This window comes from Mauremys mutica, chromosome 18, assembly GCF_020497125.1.
Source record: "Mauremys mutica isolate MM-2020 ecotype Southern chromosome 18, ASM2049712v1, whole genome shotgun sequence".
Lineage (NCBI taxonomy): Eukaryota > Metazoa > Chordata > Testudines > Geoemydidae > Mauremys > Mauremys mutica.
In genome coordinates, this window is record NC_059089.1 from 3,090,158 (window position 1) to 3,106,627 (window position 16,470).

At 50.8% G+C, this 16,470-nt stretch overlaps 3 non-coding genes across 3 annotated transcripts; 1 reads left to right on the forward strand and 2 right to left on the reverse strand.

Moving 5' to 3' along the window:
• Positions 1-2,527: 2,527 nt before the first annotated feature.
• On the reverse strand, positions 2,528-2,599 carry TRNAG-UCC. Its single transcript has one exon. It is a non-coding gene; the product is annotated as a tRNA-Gly (tRNA).
• Positions 2,600-5,308: 2,709 nt separating this feature from the next.
• On the forward strand, positions 5,309-5,381 carry TRNAK-CUU. Its single transcript has one exon. It is a non-coding gene; the product is annotated as a tRNA-Lys (tRNA).
• Positions 5,382-6,736: 1,355 nt separating this feature from the next.
• On the reverse strand, positions 6,737-6,810 carry TRNAT-UGU. The gene has a single exon. It is a non-coding gene; the product is annotated as a tRNA-Thr (tRNA).
• Between the last annotated feature and the right edge of the window lie 9,660 nt (positions 6,811-16,470).

Consider the following 16,470-nt stretch of genomic DNA (forward strand, 5'->3'; position numbering starts at 1 on the left):
CTTCGGATGCATCTATTGGAAATGAGCAATCCCGATTATCACTACAAAAGGTTTTTTTCTCCTTCTGATAATAGCTCACCTTAACTGCTCACTCTCGTTATAGTGTGTATGGCAACACCCATTTTTTCATGTTCTCTGTGTATATCTATATCTATATATCTTCCTGCTGTATTTTCCACTGCATGCATCCGATGAAGTGGGTTTTAGCCCACGAAAGCTTATGCTCAAATAAATTTGTTAATCTCTAAGGTGCCACAAGTATTCCTCTTTCTGAATGGAGGTTAAGTCCATGAATGGCTATTAGCCATGATGGGTAAGGAATGGTGTCCCTAGCCTCTGTTTGTCAGAGGGTGGAGATGGATGACAGGAGAGAGATCACTTGATCATTACTTGTCAGGTTCAGTCCCTGTGGGGCACCTGGCATTGACCACTGTTGGCAGATAGGATGCGTGGTTGGATGGACCTTTGGTCTGACCCAGTATGGCCATTCTTATGAAGTGAGGGGCAGAGTCCTGCAACAGAGTACCTGTAGTGTAGTGGTTCTCACATTTACTTAACACACAAAAGGTCCCTCGTTCGAAACCAGGTAGAAACATGATACCTTCCTCTTTCCAGCACCTACTGGCCTGTCCCTGCTGTTGTAGGAGCAGCAGTGATTTCTATGCTCAGAAGGTCTGTTATACTTCCCCTGCTCCCACTTTTGTCTCCTCTCCCGCTCTGAATGCCTGTGAAGTGGCTTTTCCCCTCCCGCTCCCCCTGGAATGCTCCTGGGATGAATGGGCTGGTTGAAGAGCAGAAGAGCTCCCAGGTAGACAAGGTGTCTGGGACTCTAATTAGGCAGCGAACACACACCCAGAGCATGGACACTGCCCAAGGTGGAGTGTGACCAACCGGATACAGCCAAGTCATCTCTAGTCACAGGCCATGAGGTGCAGGCCCTTAAAAGGGGAAGGGGCCCTGTGCTCAGGAGAGCACTCACAAGCTTGTACCGCCAGTGAATGCCCTTTGCCCGGACCGCCTGGCCAGTGGTTCTCTGTGTTGTATTTCATTGTGCCTCAGGGAGACTTACCTTCATCACACCATCCATCACGGCGCTGTGGGACACTTACCTTGCAGAATCCTGACATCTCCAGTGCCGTGCCTGTCCTGGGAGCGTGAGTTTGCGAGTGTGAGTGTGACCCCCCATCCCCCCTGCTTATTTTGAGCTTAGCTGTCAGTATAATAAATGTGCTGCTTTCTGCCAAACTCTGGTGGGTCATTAGTCCTCCCTACACTTACTAACTGGCCCAATTTTGGGTAACACCTGCGATAACCCCAACCCCTGCAGGACAGAGGGTGATGAAATGAGTTGGGAAAATGCCTTAGCATCAGCAGGGGAAAGCTAGAGGACCTTGGCCAGGCACCTTTTGAAGCCTTGTGGCTTGGTGTCCTCTGCCCTTGGAGGTTGGCCTATGGCGGCCGGCTCTTCCTGCTGCCTCCTCTGCGTGACTTGCCAAAGGAGGGAGTGAGGCAGGAATGGGGAGAAAGAGGAAAGTCGAGCTGAGGAAGGCTGGGCAGAAGCTAAGTGCCTCAGTGCGGCTAAGTGGGGTTAGTAGAGCGTCACCAGTCGTTCTGCAAAGCCTGGGGAGGTGCGGTTGGCTGCTGGGAGGTAGAATCCTGTGCCTGCCTCTTGGCTTCCCAGGGGTGGCTACTTGCAGCCCAGGAGAAGAAGGACAGTTCTGGGTGAAAGGAAGACAAGCAAAGCTCTGGGAGGAAATTTGGGTGTGGGGTGCTGGCTCTGCGCTGGGGGAGGGGGTTGGGGTGCAGGAGGGGTGGTGCTTACCCCGGGCAGTGCAGCTCCCAAAGTGACTGGTACACACAACCCTGCGGCAGCAGCTCCTAGGTGGGCCGTGCCAGGGGGGTCTCTGTGCGCTGCTGCCTGCAGGCGCCGCCCCCAGAGCTCCCATTGGCTGCAGTTCCTGGCCAATGGGGGCGGAGTTGGTACTTGGGGCAGGGGCAGCGCATGGAGACACTCCCCTGCCCCAGGGGATGCTGGGACATGCCGGCCATTTCTGGGAGCAGCACGGAGGGACGGAGGCAGAGTGGGCAGGGAGCCACCTCAGTGCTGCTGGCACATCTCTGCACACCCATGGAGGGAGGGGAGCAGAGGGCCTCCATGTGCTGCCTGGGGTAGGGGCAGAGCACAGAGCTGCCTCCCCTCCCGGGTCTATTACAGGAGTGGGTGGGTGGGTGGGGTCTTTTGGCCTGCAAGGTGCAGCAGGTCGGACTAGATGATCACACTGGTCCCTTCTGACCTTAAAGGCTCTGAGTCTAAAAGGGAGAGGGAAGTAAAGTAAGTTTAAAAAAAAAATAAACCAAACATTGTAATACCAGGATAACTCCAACAGCTCATTGTATAGTCCCGCCCCTTTCTTCCTCCATTGTGTGTTGAATGACCTGCAGGACATTGATTCTCTCATTCCATTGATAAACTGATACAATGGGACTGAAATAAAACCAATTCCCAGGGGAGAAAACATCACATCCCGGCATTGGCTGGGAATTGAACCCAGGTCAACTGCTTGGAAGGCAGCTATGCTCACCACTATACCACCAATGCATCTGACAAAAGTGCTACTTATGCTTGTCCAATGAGGCTAGACCAGCATTGAGGAGATTTTTCTGCCTGTTAAAATGTACTGGATTCTCATCACTAAAAAAAACCCACCTCCATCTTCACTTGGGTTTGAACAATCAGCCTTTCAATTAGCCACCAAAGTTGTTAACCACAGGGTATGTCTACACTACAGGATTATTCCGATTTTACAGAAACCGATTTTTGGAAACAGATTGTATAAAGTCGAGTGCACGCAGCCCCACTAAGCACATTAATTCGGCGGTGTGCATCCATGTACTGAGGCTAGTTTCGATTTCTGGAGCGTTGCACTGTGAGTAGCTATCCCATAGCTATCCCATAGTTCCCGCAGTCTCTCCCACCCATTGGAATTCTGGGTTGAGATCCCAATGCCTGATGGGGCAAAAACAGTGTCGTGGGTGATTCTGGGCAAATGTCGTCCGTCAATCCTCCCTCCGTGAAAGCAACGGCAGACAATCATTTCGCACCCTTTTCCCTGGATTGCCTGGGCAGATGCCATAGCACGGCAACCATGGAGCCCGTTCAGCCTTTTTGCACTGTCATCGTATCTCTAGTGGATGGTGCTGACAGACATGGTACTGCAGCGCTACACAGCAGCATCCCCTTGCCTTTTGCAAGTTAGCAAAGATGGTTACCAGCCATACCGTACCGTCTGCTGCTTTGCAAGTTGACAATGACAGTTGCCAGTTATACTGAACCATCTGCTGCTGTCATGGGTGCTCCTGGCCGGTCTCGGTGAGGTCGGCCGGGTGCGCATGGACAAAAATGGGAATGACTCCCCAGGTCATTCCCTTCTTTAAGTTTTGTCTAAAGGGAGAGTCAGTCCTGTCTAGACTATCAGACAAGCCTACTAAAGAACCAGAGAGGCAAACGGCCGCTCCGGATCAGAGCCCCAGACATCCCCCAGAAATGATGAGCTGCATGCCATTCTAGGGGGTGCCCCTGCAACAACCCCACCCATTGCTTCCCTCCTCCCCCAACCCTCCTGGGCTACCACGGCAGTTATCCCCCATTTGTGTGATGAAGTAATAAAGAATGCAGGAATTTGAAACAACACTGACTTTATTGCCTCTGCAAGTAGAGCTCAAAGCGGGAGGGGCAGGCAGCCTCCAGCTGTTATGATATTCCATGCAGGACTGAATCTCCATTAGACAAAGTTTAAAGAAGAGAATGACTTGGGAGTCATTCCCATTTTTGCCCAGGCACCCCCAGGCGACCTCACCAAGGCCAGCCAGGAGCACTCACGGGACGACGATGACGCATACCAGTCCTACTGTACCATGTGCCGTCCGCAAGGGAAGGGAAGTGAAGGAGATGCTGCTGTGTAGCGCTGCAGCACCATGTCTGCCAGCAGCATCCAGTAGACCTACGGTGACATTGCTTTCATGGGGAAAGGGGGGGCGATGACATATACCCTGAACCACCCGCAACAATGTTTTTGACCCTTCAGGCTTTGGGAACTCAGCCAAGAATTCAAATGGTTTTCGGAGAGTGCGGGAACTGTGGGATAGCTACAGCCGTCAGTCGCCCCTCCCTCCATGAGCGTCCATTTCATTCTTTGGCTTTCTGGTACGCTTGTCTCAGCTCCTTAAGTTTCAGCACTGTGTTGAGTCTCTGTTGCGGCCTCTGTCTATCATGGCCTTGGAGATTTTTTTCAAATGTTTTGGCATTTCGTCTATTGGAACGGAGCTCTGATAGAACAGATTCATCTCCCCATACAGAGATAAGCTTCAGTATCTCCCCTACGGTCCATGCTGGAGCTCTTTTTGGATTCTGGGACTGCATGGTCACCTGTGCTGATCCGCGCTCCACGCTGGGCAAACAGGAAATGAAATTCAAAAGTTTGCGGGGCTTTTCCTGTCAACCTGGCCAGTGCATCCGAGTTCAGATTGCTGTCCAGAGCGGTCACAACGGTGCACTGTGGGATAGCGCCTGGAGGCCAATACCGTCGAATTGCAGCCCCACTAACCCTAATCTGACATGGCAATACCGAGCGCTACTCCCCTCGTCGGGGAGGAGTACAGATACCGGTATAAAGAGCCCTTTATATTGATATAAAGGGCTTGGTTGTGTGGACGGGTGCAGGGTTAATGTGATTTAATGCTGCTAAATTTGATATAAACTTGTAGTGTTGACCAGGCCAGAGAGAGCAGCAGGTTTCCACTATTGTTTCCCGCTCTTGTTTTCTTGACTAGAATCATAGAATCTCAGGGTTGGAAGGGACCTCAGGAGGTCATCTAGTCCAACCCCCTGCTCAAAGCAGGACCAAACCCACCTAAATCATCCCAGCCAGGGCTTTGTCAAGCCTGACCTTAAAAACCTCTAAGGAAGCAGATTCCACTACCTCCCTAGGTAACCCATTCCAGTTCTTCACCACCCTACTAGTGAAAAAGTTTTTCCTAATACCCAGCCTAAACCTCCCCCTCTGCAACTTGAGACCATTACTCCTTGTTCTATCATCTTCTACCACTGAGAACAGTCTAGAGCCATCCTCTTTGGAACCCCCTTTCAGATAGTTGAAAGCAGCTATCAAATCCCCCCTCAGTCTTCTCTTCTGCAGGCTAAACAATCCCAGTTCCCTCAGCCTCTCCTCATAAGTCATGTGCTCCAGCCCCCTAATCATTTTTGTTGCCTAGTTTCTCCTCTGCACCAAGTTGCTCTTTTGCTCTGTGACCCTGGCTAGCTCAGTTGGCAGAGCATCAGACTCTTAATCTGAGGGTCCAGGGTTCAAGTTCCTGGTTAGGTAATAAGTTACTCACCAAATTCTTAACCTGTCTTTCTTATGTTCTCTTTGTTACTTTTTCTCTGCAGGATTTTCCCTTTCCTCAGAAGGGCCTTTTTGTGTGTGGGTTTGAAGGGGCAACTTCCTGACAGCCCCTCTGTCCTTGCAGCCTGGAGGAATAAAGGCCTCTGGGCATAGAGCATGTTCCTTCCCTGCACACACACACACACACACACAAACACACACATACACACAAACACACAGAATATCCCTAAGGAATTAGAATCACCTGCTGCCTTCCCCTGTCCTGCTGGATCCCCAAATGAAGATGCTCTTCAGCCTAAACCCATGTCCCCTCTTTTCCCAGTGCCCCTCAATCCCAACCCTCAGTCCCTCCTGTCATAAACAGATAGTTAAGGGTTAAAGTCTGTTTTACCTGTAAAGGGTTAACATGTAGTACCTGGTGACCACCTGACCAGAGGACCAATCAGAGATAAGATTTTTTCAAATCTCTGTGGAGGGAAGCCTTTGTCTGTGTGAGAACTGTTTTTGGATCTAACAGAGGACAGTCATGTCTCCAAGTTCTCCTGGAGTAGTTTCTACTAATTAATAGTGAGTATTAATTAGAAAGGCGAATTAGTCTTATGATTTGATTTCTACATTTGCAATTGTGTGTTTGCTAAAGGAAATGCTTTATTCCTGTTTGCTGATATTGCTTTTACTGAGAAAAGGGGGAGAGGGGATTCTCTCCAGAGATTGATAAGGTTATACCCTATGAGTGTCCAGCCTGGGCTCATAGAGATTCTGTATTTTCTTTTTATTCTTTAATAAATTCTTTTCTATTAAGGACTTGTTGGTCTTTCCTTGGGTGGATTCTCAGGGAAAGGGGAGGGGGAGGTATCCCTCTGTAGTTGGATCCCGGTATCTCTCCTAGGAAAAGGGAGGGGGGAGGAAGCAGGGGGAATGGTTTGTTTCTCCTGGGTGTAAGAACTCCATGGATTTGGGGCTCTTGGAATCCCCTAGGATTTTGGGGAAGGACTGTGTCTCAATTCACATTTCCTAATTGAGTGGTGGCAGCGAGAAGGAACCCTACCCTAAGGGTTAGGGTGGTGGCAGAATACCTGCGGGTCCCCATCTTTGAACCCACAAGCTCAAAGTGGGGGTGAGATCCCATAGGACATGGTGGCAGAATACATGCGGGTCCCCATCTTTGAACCCACAAGCTCAAAGTGGGGGTGAGATCCCATGACACCTCCTCTTCACCCTTCTCCTCAATCCCAATTTAAACAGCCATACTGGACTGGACCAAAGGCCCATCTAGCTCTGTGTTTTGTCCTCTGTCAGTAGCCAATACCAGGTGCCCTAAAAGCTACTCAACAAGGCACCACTGGGAGTTGAACCCAGGATCTCCTGTTTACAAAACAGATGCTTTAGCCAGCTAAGCCATGGTGCCTGTGGGTAGCTATAACACAGTGTCTGCCCACACCTGACTCCCTGCCATCGTCGCTGGGGCCTGACAAGCTTTGCTTGTGTTTGGATTCTGCAAAGCAGAGGAGCAGGTGAGGTTTTCCTTGCAAGGTAGGTAGGTGTGTGTGTGTGTGTGTGTGTGTGTGTGTGTGTGTGAATCTTTGGCCAGGTCTGCACTGCAAAGTTATTTCAGCATCATTATATTGCTCAGGTGTGTGAAAAACACACAACGCTCCCTCGGTCGGCAGCTTGTGGCTGGTGCACACACTGCAATGCCATGTCTGGTGACAAAACTGCCCTGTTTTGGTGACAAAATAAAACCACCTCGACGAGAGGCCTAGAGCTTTGTGCAGCAAAATTAAAGTGACAAATTGTCAGTGTAAATGCTGCTGGTCATTATATCACTATAACTGTATCCACCAGTATCCCATAATGCCTGCCGTGAACTCGCCTGCCCTACATTCCTGCTACAGAGGCTGGGCCCCTCCCCTTTCAGAGCCCTCCCATTTTTAAAAGCCCTGGGGTGTTGTTCCCCCCTGTTCAGGCACCACTGGGGCCCTGCACTTCACACAGCTCTCCCTGATTTCAGCTGTTAGTGAGGGAGCCTCACTGCTAGCGCAGACTGGGCAGTTTCTTGCATGAGACACTGTCCCAAAGCAGGACTAAAATTTGGGATTAGATTCATAGACTTAAGGTCAGAAGGGACCATTATGATCATCTAGTCTGACCTCCTGCACAATGCAGGCCACAGAATCTCACCCACCCACTCCTGTAACAAACCCCTAACCTATGTCTGAGTTACTGAAGTCCTCAAATCGTGGCTTAAAGACCTCAAGGTGCAGGGAATCCTCCAGCAAGTGACCCAAGCCCCATGCTGCAGAGGAAGGCGAATGTCCGAGAACAATTCTAAGGGGAAGGTGAACGCAGAGCAATGACACTGGAGGTGCCCAGACCTCCAATAGGGGCAATGTGGAAATTAATAATGGGAAGATCATTTGCGAAATTAGTCATCACGACAAGCTTTGTCTCTGTTCCTATTTCACGCTGTGGTGTTAGTTAGCGGAATCAGTAAAGATTTTTACTATATTAATTAAACACTTAATTTTATTTACCCAAGCCAAAAACTTAGTGTCACTTATTTTTTCTCTGTCCTAGCAAGAATGAATTGAATCTTGTGACTTTCTGGAAAGTGCAGCGAGATTAAATGTGGGGAATTCAGTCTCTGTGAGCTGATGTTTTCCTCTCACAGGTCAGTGCCTGCACTGAAATACCAAGAGGGATCTAAGCTCTGGTGTATGCTGGGCACTGAACTGACAGAGCGACATCTGCTCAGGGTGTGAAGTGCCCCACCCCAAGCCCATAGAGTTAAGGTGACCTAAGCCCTGGTTAGATAGTGCTAAAGAAAAGGAAGAATTGTTCTGTCCATGTAGCTATTACAGGGATGGGAAAACCCCTCCAATCACTGGATACTCCAAAGTCCTATAGCAGTGCCACAGCAGCGTTTTAAGCAGGGGTCTCAAACTCAAATGACCCCGAGGGCCGCATGAGGACTAGTGCATTGGCCCGAGGGCCGCATCACTGACACGCCCCCTTGCTGCCCCTGGCCACACCCCCAATCCACCCCTTCCATGAGGCCCCGCCCGTGCCCTGTCTCTTCTCCACCTCCTTCCCTAAGCGCGCGGCTCCCCGCTCCTCCCCCCTGCCTCCTGGAAAGTGCTAAGCGCCACCAACAGCTGTTTGGCGGCGGGAAGCGCCTGGAGGTAGGCAGAAAAGAAAATGAAGAGTAATATAGTAGTATAGTATTAAAATATAGTATGCTATTAAAAGTTAATTTATTAACTTTTTTATTAACTTCTTTAACTGTAATGTGAAACGTCAGTGCTAATTTTGACAGTCATTTCATTTTTGGCCACTTAGCTGGCAGCGTTTTGCATCAACCAGAGCATCAATATTAGGTTTGATATCCTGAGACGAAACCAATCTCAGTGTTGCTTGCAAATGTTCATCAGTGAGCCTTGACCTTAACACAGATTTGTTAATCTTCATGGAAGAGAAAAACTGTTCACATATATATGTACTTCCAAACATTGCCATTATCCTTGCGGAAGCAGAGAATAACATGGGAAATCTTTCTTGTGAAAGAAACCTGTAGAATTCTGGAATTCCAACATCTGTATACTTCTGCTTCAAAATCGTGTCACACTGAAGCTCCACTAACTCCATCTGCATTTCCTCTGCAACATTGTCAATTTCAACAGCAAATGGTGTGGAAAAAAGTTGAAAATGTGGTTCAAGTGCCTTGAAATCTTTAAACCACACATCAAACTGTTTGTGTAAGTTAGAAATGATCTCTGCATATTCTTTCAAGGATTTGGGTTCAACTTTTCCTAAGGAATTCAGAGTTGAGAAATGGACCAAATTGCCAGCAGTCAGCTGTTTCCCCCATAAAGTAAGCTTGACTTTGAATGACTTAATACTGTCATACATCTGTGTTATCACCTGTTTTCTACCCTGAAGTTTCAAGTTCAGTGCATTCAGGTGATCAGTTACATCTGTTAGAAAAGCAAGGTTGCAGATAAAAGTGGAATCAGCAAGCTGTGGAACCTCCTTGTTTTTCATTTTCATGAAGGAATCAATCTCCTCTTTAAGTGCAAAAAAACGCTTCAAAACATTTCCACGACTCAGCCATCTAACTTGAGTGTGATACAGAAGTTCCCCATATTCACTGTCCATACTTGCTAGAAAAGAAGTGAACTGTCTGTGATTCAGCCCTCGTGCACGTATAAAATTAACAGTTTTAACAACTACATCCATAACTTCTTTCATTTGTAGACTTTTACTACACAGGGCTTCTTGCTGCAAAATACAATGTATACTGGTGAAGCTAATTCCTGGTATATTGAGGCTGTTCAGTTTGGTCTTCAATAATCCAACCACACCAATGTTTTCAGAGCACATTGATGGCGCACCGTCCGTAGCCAAAGATACGAGTTTGTTCCATGGCAGCGCAGCTTTTTCAATGTACTCTTCCAATCCTTGAAATATGTCACGTCCCGTTGTGGTACCCTTCAGTGGTATTAAGTCTAGCAATTCTTCAGTTATATTCAAATTGCAGTCCACACCTCTAATGAATACTGCACACTGTGCGGTATCTGATACATCTGTACTCTCATCAAGAGCAATTGAAAATACTTCAAAGTCTTTTGCCATTTGAATCAATTGTTTTTGCACATTATCAGCTAAATCCGTTATCCTGCAGGCAACTGTATTTGCAGACAAGCTTATGCCTTCAAAAACTTTCTTCCTATCAGGACAGTGTCTCCCGGCGGTGAGGGGGCAGCAAGTGGGGGCCGGGAGACACTGGGGGGAGGCGCATGGGGGCGGCAGGTGGGGCCAGGGGAGAGACCCGGCCCCAAACATTGGGGAGCAGTGCGCGGGGAGCTTAGGCACAGAAAATAACTCGGGGAGGGGGGTGGGGAGTTTGGCAGCGACAGGAAGTAACTGGGGGAGCTCCGCGGGCCGCATGTTTGAGACCCCTGGTTTTAAGTGTAGACAGAGTGAAAGTAGATCTGGCTCCAGTTTGCACTGTGGATGCTCAGGCACTAAGACTACAGTAATAATAACAACGGCGCAGCGCTTGTGTAGTTGGCAGGATTTGAACCAGGGTAGGGAGACCCCCAATGGCTTTCTAGTCAATCGCCTTAACCACTCGGCCACAACTACTTGATATACGGATGCTCCACTACATGATGATTCTGTTCTCACTGAATTGTCACTTCAAATTGCTCAGACCAGCTCCCCCAGCAGACTCACGACTGCGCATCAGTGTAAGTGTGTCCTTGGGTGAACGGCGAGAATTCTTGCCCATTTCCCTTCCAGCTGGAGCAGGATGAGAGTGTGTTTGTGTGAATGACATTGCTGTAGATTGTTGTTCATTCCCCATTCTGACAATTCAGACAGTCCCTTTCCCATTCAAATCTCCAGCACATCATTTCAATAGCAGGCGGCAGGATTTCTCTGGCGCACTGAAATTTTTTCAGGGGGCTGGTACATGAACTCAGCCTTGCATTCCACCCTTGATGTTTCATGGACTACGAACAGCAGCAGAAAGAAAGAGCCAAGTCAATATCTCCCTGGCAGGGATGCAGGTGCCACGTCCCCTCTGTCTGACCATCACCATTGCAGGAGAGAAGGGTTCACTGGAATCGAATGCCCTGACTCAGACCACAGACACAGGAAGATTTTGCTGTTCATGGATCTGTGCAAAGGAAATTGTGTCTCTGTGTGAAATTGAGGCAGGAAATGAAACATCCACATGGTGGCCCAATGCTCTAGGGAATGTGGGAGAAGGACTCGGGCTGAGAAATGATTTAACAGGGGTTTGTATCAATTTATTGCCCCGATTAAAATCTATGGCTAAAAGGCAGCCACTGTTGTTAGTACTTGTACCTGTGTAGGGACACCCCAGTGGGTGTCAAGTCCATTGTCTTCACCGGGGCAGTCGATTATTTTAGCAAAGTACAAATTTCTTGGTCAAGGCCTGGACTCCAGAGAAAACAATACACTGCTGATAAGAAGAAGTACATCAAAAGATTTTGCAGCCACCATGGGCATAACTATGATGTGTCGTGTGGGACACAGCCTCTCGGTGACTCACCCAGATGGGGGCTTGTCTCTGCATCTCCCCAACATGGGAGCAGAGAGCCAAAAGGGCCACAGGAGACCAATGGAGCTAGGCAGGGATAGAAAATACTTCCCCTCCCTTCTCAAGAGTCCCGTTAATCTCACCCATGGGATGTTCCAGCACCAGGTGGGCTCAAAGCACCAACCTTCCCCTCAGCAACGGAAGGGGGAACCAACTCTATCACATGGAAGGAGGCTCCCCACCTCTGCTACTGCCATCCTGCAGCCTTTAATATGGATTTCTTTTAGCTAATGCAACCCCCCCACTCCGCTAATCCATCTATGAAACATGGAGACAAACTCCTGAAAGCAGAGTCCAATGGTGCAATGGGTTAGTGCCCAGTACTTACAGAGCAGTGCTGAGTGGAGTCATGCTGAGGTTGTGAGTTCAAACCTCACCTGGAGCACTAGTTTTCTTTAAGCAAATGGCTTCTGCCAATCATTTTGCCCTGCAGAAAATACAATTGCAGCTCAGAAGACACCGAGGTCCCCTTGCTTTACAGAGAGCAGGACAGAGTCCACAGATCTACCAGGCTCTGCTCTCCACCAGCCGCCTGTGTCAGGAGGGGTCGAGCAGAGCCCAGAGCACTGCCCCCGACTCCCCCTCAGTCTTTGCTCCCCAAACCACCTGTGTGCTCATCCTCTTCGCTGTGAGACTCACACCCTGCCTGGCTTTCTGTATGTCGGTGGTTTTTGTTGTCTGTCGTATTGATGTGCATGTGGGTCCTGTGTGATTTTGGTGGATGCCATATAGTTTTGTGTGTGTGTGTGTGTGTGTGTGTGTGTGTGTATGACTTTTGCATGCAGATTGTTTTTTGCTAAGTATTCTTTTGGTATGTGGTTTTTGTGCTTTCCTGTTGTGGGCTTTTGCTGTATTTTTTGGTGGGGATTTGTTCTTTCTGTGTTTTGTGTGGCTTTCCCTTATGTGTCTATGGCGCTGTGTGGGTTTGGTTTTTGTTTATGTCTGTGTGGGCCTGTGCAGTCTGTGATGGTCTCTTTCTCTCTGTTTGTATCTTCATGTGTAAATTCACTGGAACTTTTCAAACTCTCCACAGCTTTGCCAATTTTCACCAGGAATTTTACTCATTAACAAATTCTCTCTTGTTCCCTACCAGTTGGTGACCATTGCCCCAGGGGCCTGTCAGTCTCAGGGTCCTGATTTCCCATTGACCCTTCCCCCTTCTATTGGGACTGGGAACTAGCCAACCAAAAAAAACCCACTCAGTTTTAGTAAAGGGCCAACAGTCCCCTTATACAAGCTGGCCCTCTGAGGGAGGGATAACTCAGTGGTTTGAGTGTTGGCCTGCTAAACCCATGTTTGTAAGCTCAGTCCTTGAGAGGACCATTTAGAGATCTGGGATAAAAATCTGTCTGTGGATTAGCCCTGCTTTGAGCAGGGCATTGGACTAGATACCTCCTGAGGTCCCTTCCATCCCTGGTATTCTATGATAGGGTCACCAATGTTCAGAGAAACTAGCACAAGCTGGGCCCATGGTGTAATGCTGAAATCTGAGTTCAAATCTCTGTGGGAGCTTGTGGTAAATCCCTGGAGAACCAAGTGCTTTCCTGTCTCCAGCTGTCTAAGAATGAGTTGTTTACCTTGTGCTGAGTGACTCATACCCACTGGAGCCAGGTCTTTGGTTGGAATGGGGTCTAGAAGTGGCTGTGGTTTGACTGGGTGTTTGGGATTTCTGATGCCCACAAGTTTGGCCCTTGTGCTTTCTACCACACTTTTCCTCTTGCCCACATGGCATTTGAAGAAAGGAGTGTCAGGGCCAGGTTTCATAGTCAGGGAAAGGCAGGAGGGAGGAAGAGTCCCAGGCTGGAGCCCAGCACCTCTCCTCCTCTGGGCACCTAGGACAGAGGCGGCTGGTGCTGACAGCTCCAAGGGAAGCTTAAAAGCCACAGAGCAACCGAGGGCAGGGCAAGAGGAGGGGAGAACCATGCCTATGCGTGGCCAGCAGACAGCCACAGAGACACCCGGCCAGCCTGCCTCTGCTCCCTGCCATGCCGAACCCTCACTGAAAACCACCCGCAGCCAGCTGCTGATGCTCTGTGGCCAACATCAGAAGATGGTAGGAAAGCAGGGCCAGCCCTCCTGGTGGGGCCTCTGACCGTTCATACTCCAGGTGCTCACTTTGGCAGTGGGGCAGGAGATTTTACCCCAAGAGGCTTTTCCCCAGCTGGCGAGAAGCAGAGAAACACCCGTGCTCCCAAGGCGCTATGTAGCAACCCCCTCCAGCACAGGGACAGGTGCACATTTGGAAGAGGGAAACTGCTCCACACGCTAGCCCGGGCAGCCGCCCATTTTCTTTGGCAAGTCAGGAAGGGCAAAGGCGAGACTGGAAGCACCTGGGGCTCATGCCCCAGCCTTTGTGACGCCCAACCCCCAACTCCTTCCTGGGGCTCTAGCTGAAGCCAGAGCATTGGCCTGAGCGGCCAAGAAGAGGTTCCAGCCCTGAAGGGAGCAGGACTTTCAGCACAAAGGTAAAATTGCACAAGGGACTCGAACCCTCAATCGCCTGATCTGAAGTCAGACGCCTTATCCATTAGGCCACGTGGTCACAGGGGCAAAAAACCTTTCCAAGCAGTTATTTGGAAAAGGCAGACACTGTGTTTCTCAGGTCCGCTACTGAGGGGGGCCGAGACTCTCTGGGCACAAGAAGTCGAGTTCCCAGCGAGATGTGAGACAATTCTCTGGAGCCAGGTACAGGACTTGGCAGGGAGGCTCAGGCATGAGGGATTGGGGTGCAGCTGACGGACCGGCTGTCTAGGTGCTTAGATTTGATCTCACTGAGGAGGAGGAGGAATCCTGCTGACAGGCAGTGGCTGTGGAGAAAAAATGGGATCTCCAGGCTGCTCAGGTTTCCTTCTTCCAGCTCCTCATCTGGCTGAGCTGCTCCACCGGCCTGGACAAGTCCTCTGCATGCTCAGCAAATAGCCCAAGAGCCATTTCTGCCCAAACCTGTGCTGGGGGGTGAGCGTCTGTCTTCCCTGTCCCATCTGTGCTAGAGCAAACCACTAGATTGAGAGAGACAGTCAACAACTATTAAGGCTAAGATTATATAAAGGGGGTCACAGAATTTGTGACTTTCAGAGATCTCAGTGACATTTTCCACCTCAGCCCTGGGGCAGCAAGACTGGAGCTGTCAGCCGGTGGGGGCCTCACAGCTATCAGGCACCAGTGTCGGAAGGGGCTCCCACAGGCCCATGCCACCACAGGTGGACCCCACAGCTCCCAGCTACTGTGAGCAGCGGGATGTCCCCAGAGCTCCCAGCTGTTGTGGGTGGATCCCAGAGCTCCCAGCCACCACATGTGACAGGGGGACCCTGGAGCTCCCAGTGGGGTGACCAGGTTATAAAGTCCGGTCAGCGGTGCTAAGGCAGGCTGGTCCCTATGTGTCCTAGGGCACCGCGCTGCGCCCTAGAAGTGGCCAGTAGGTCCCCCCTGCTGCACCGCTGACCAGGAGCCGCCCGAGGTAACTCTGCACCCGAACCCCTGCCCCAGCCCTGAATCCCCCGAAACCCAGAGCCCCCTCTTGCACCCCAGAGCCCTCACCCCCCTGCCCCAGCCCAGAGCTTCCTCCCACACCTGGAACCCCTCATCCCTGTCCTCACCCCAGAGCCATCACCCCATCCTGGATCCCGACCCCCTGTCTCAACCCACAGCCCCCTCCTGCACTCTGAATCCCTCAGCCCCACCCTGCAGCCTGGAGCCCCCCCTCCACCCCAAACCCCTCATCTCCCCACAGCGCCCACAGGCAGACCCTGGAGCTCCCAGCAGCCATGGGTGGCCGGGGATCCCCCACAGCCCCACACCACTGTGTATGGACCCTGCAGCTCCCAGCCGCTGTGGATGGACCCAGGATTTCCCAAGAGACATTGATGGTGTGAGGACCCATGTCATTGCTAATAGACCCTGCAGCTCCAAAGACCCTGGAGCTCCCAGCTGCCACAGGCAAGAGAGGGAGCCCCCAGTGCTCAGACACTGCGGGCAGAGCCTGGAGTTCCCAGTCACCGGGGGAGGGTGCTGGGGAGGGGGGTGAGGAGAAGCCACAGCCCCCGGCCATTGCAGATGGCCCCGTAGCTCCCAGCCGCCACGGGCGGATGCCAGAGATCCCAGCTGCCACCTATATAACAGAGTTCAAAAGAGAACTAGATAAATTAACAGAGGACAGGTCCATCAAGGGCTATTAGCCAGGGAGGGCAGGGATGGTGCCTGTAGCCTCTGTTTGCCAGAAGCTGGGAATGGGCGGCAGGGGATGGATCACTTGATGATTCCCTGCTCTGTTCATTCCCCCTGGAGCACCTGGCACTGGCCGCTGTCAGAAGACAGGAGGATACTGGGCTAGATGGACTTTGCGTCTGAACCAGTCTGGCCGTTCTTATGTTCTTAGAAAGAGCTTCCGGCCGCTACGGGCAGAAACCATTACCCAGCGACCGGCAGAAAACAGCCTGCTCTGCGGGGACGGACTTGCACACTTGGGATGTTAGTGCAAAAAACTCCTCCTGGGCTGAGTAAAGGGCAGAGACCTGCCCTTAGCCTGCCCTGAGTGGGGGTCACCCAAACCGACCCTCACTCACCAGGCAGGTGTCACCCTGCTGCCTGGGGAAAAGGCAACACGCCTCCACTCCCCAGCTCTGCCTGGGTGGAGAGCCAGTGAGAACTTCTATTGAAAGGGAAAGAGAATCAAGCCTGAGTTTGGGAAAACCCCACAACCACATTCAAATCTATGCTCATCAGCAACCCCCACCCCCACCCCAGAGTACGCTGGGCAGTGCTGTGCCTCAGTTTCTCACCTTGCGGTGTGACAGGCCAATCCAATGTTCCTCCGCTCTCCTCGCCCAACCCCCACTCCCCTTGGGCAGCAACGCCCCAGGGGTGGAGGAGGGAGGGGAAGGCATCAAGCGAAACCGCAGCTTCGACACTCCTTCAACCAGCTCTCGGTTTGCCCTGGTCACT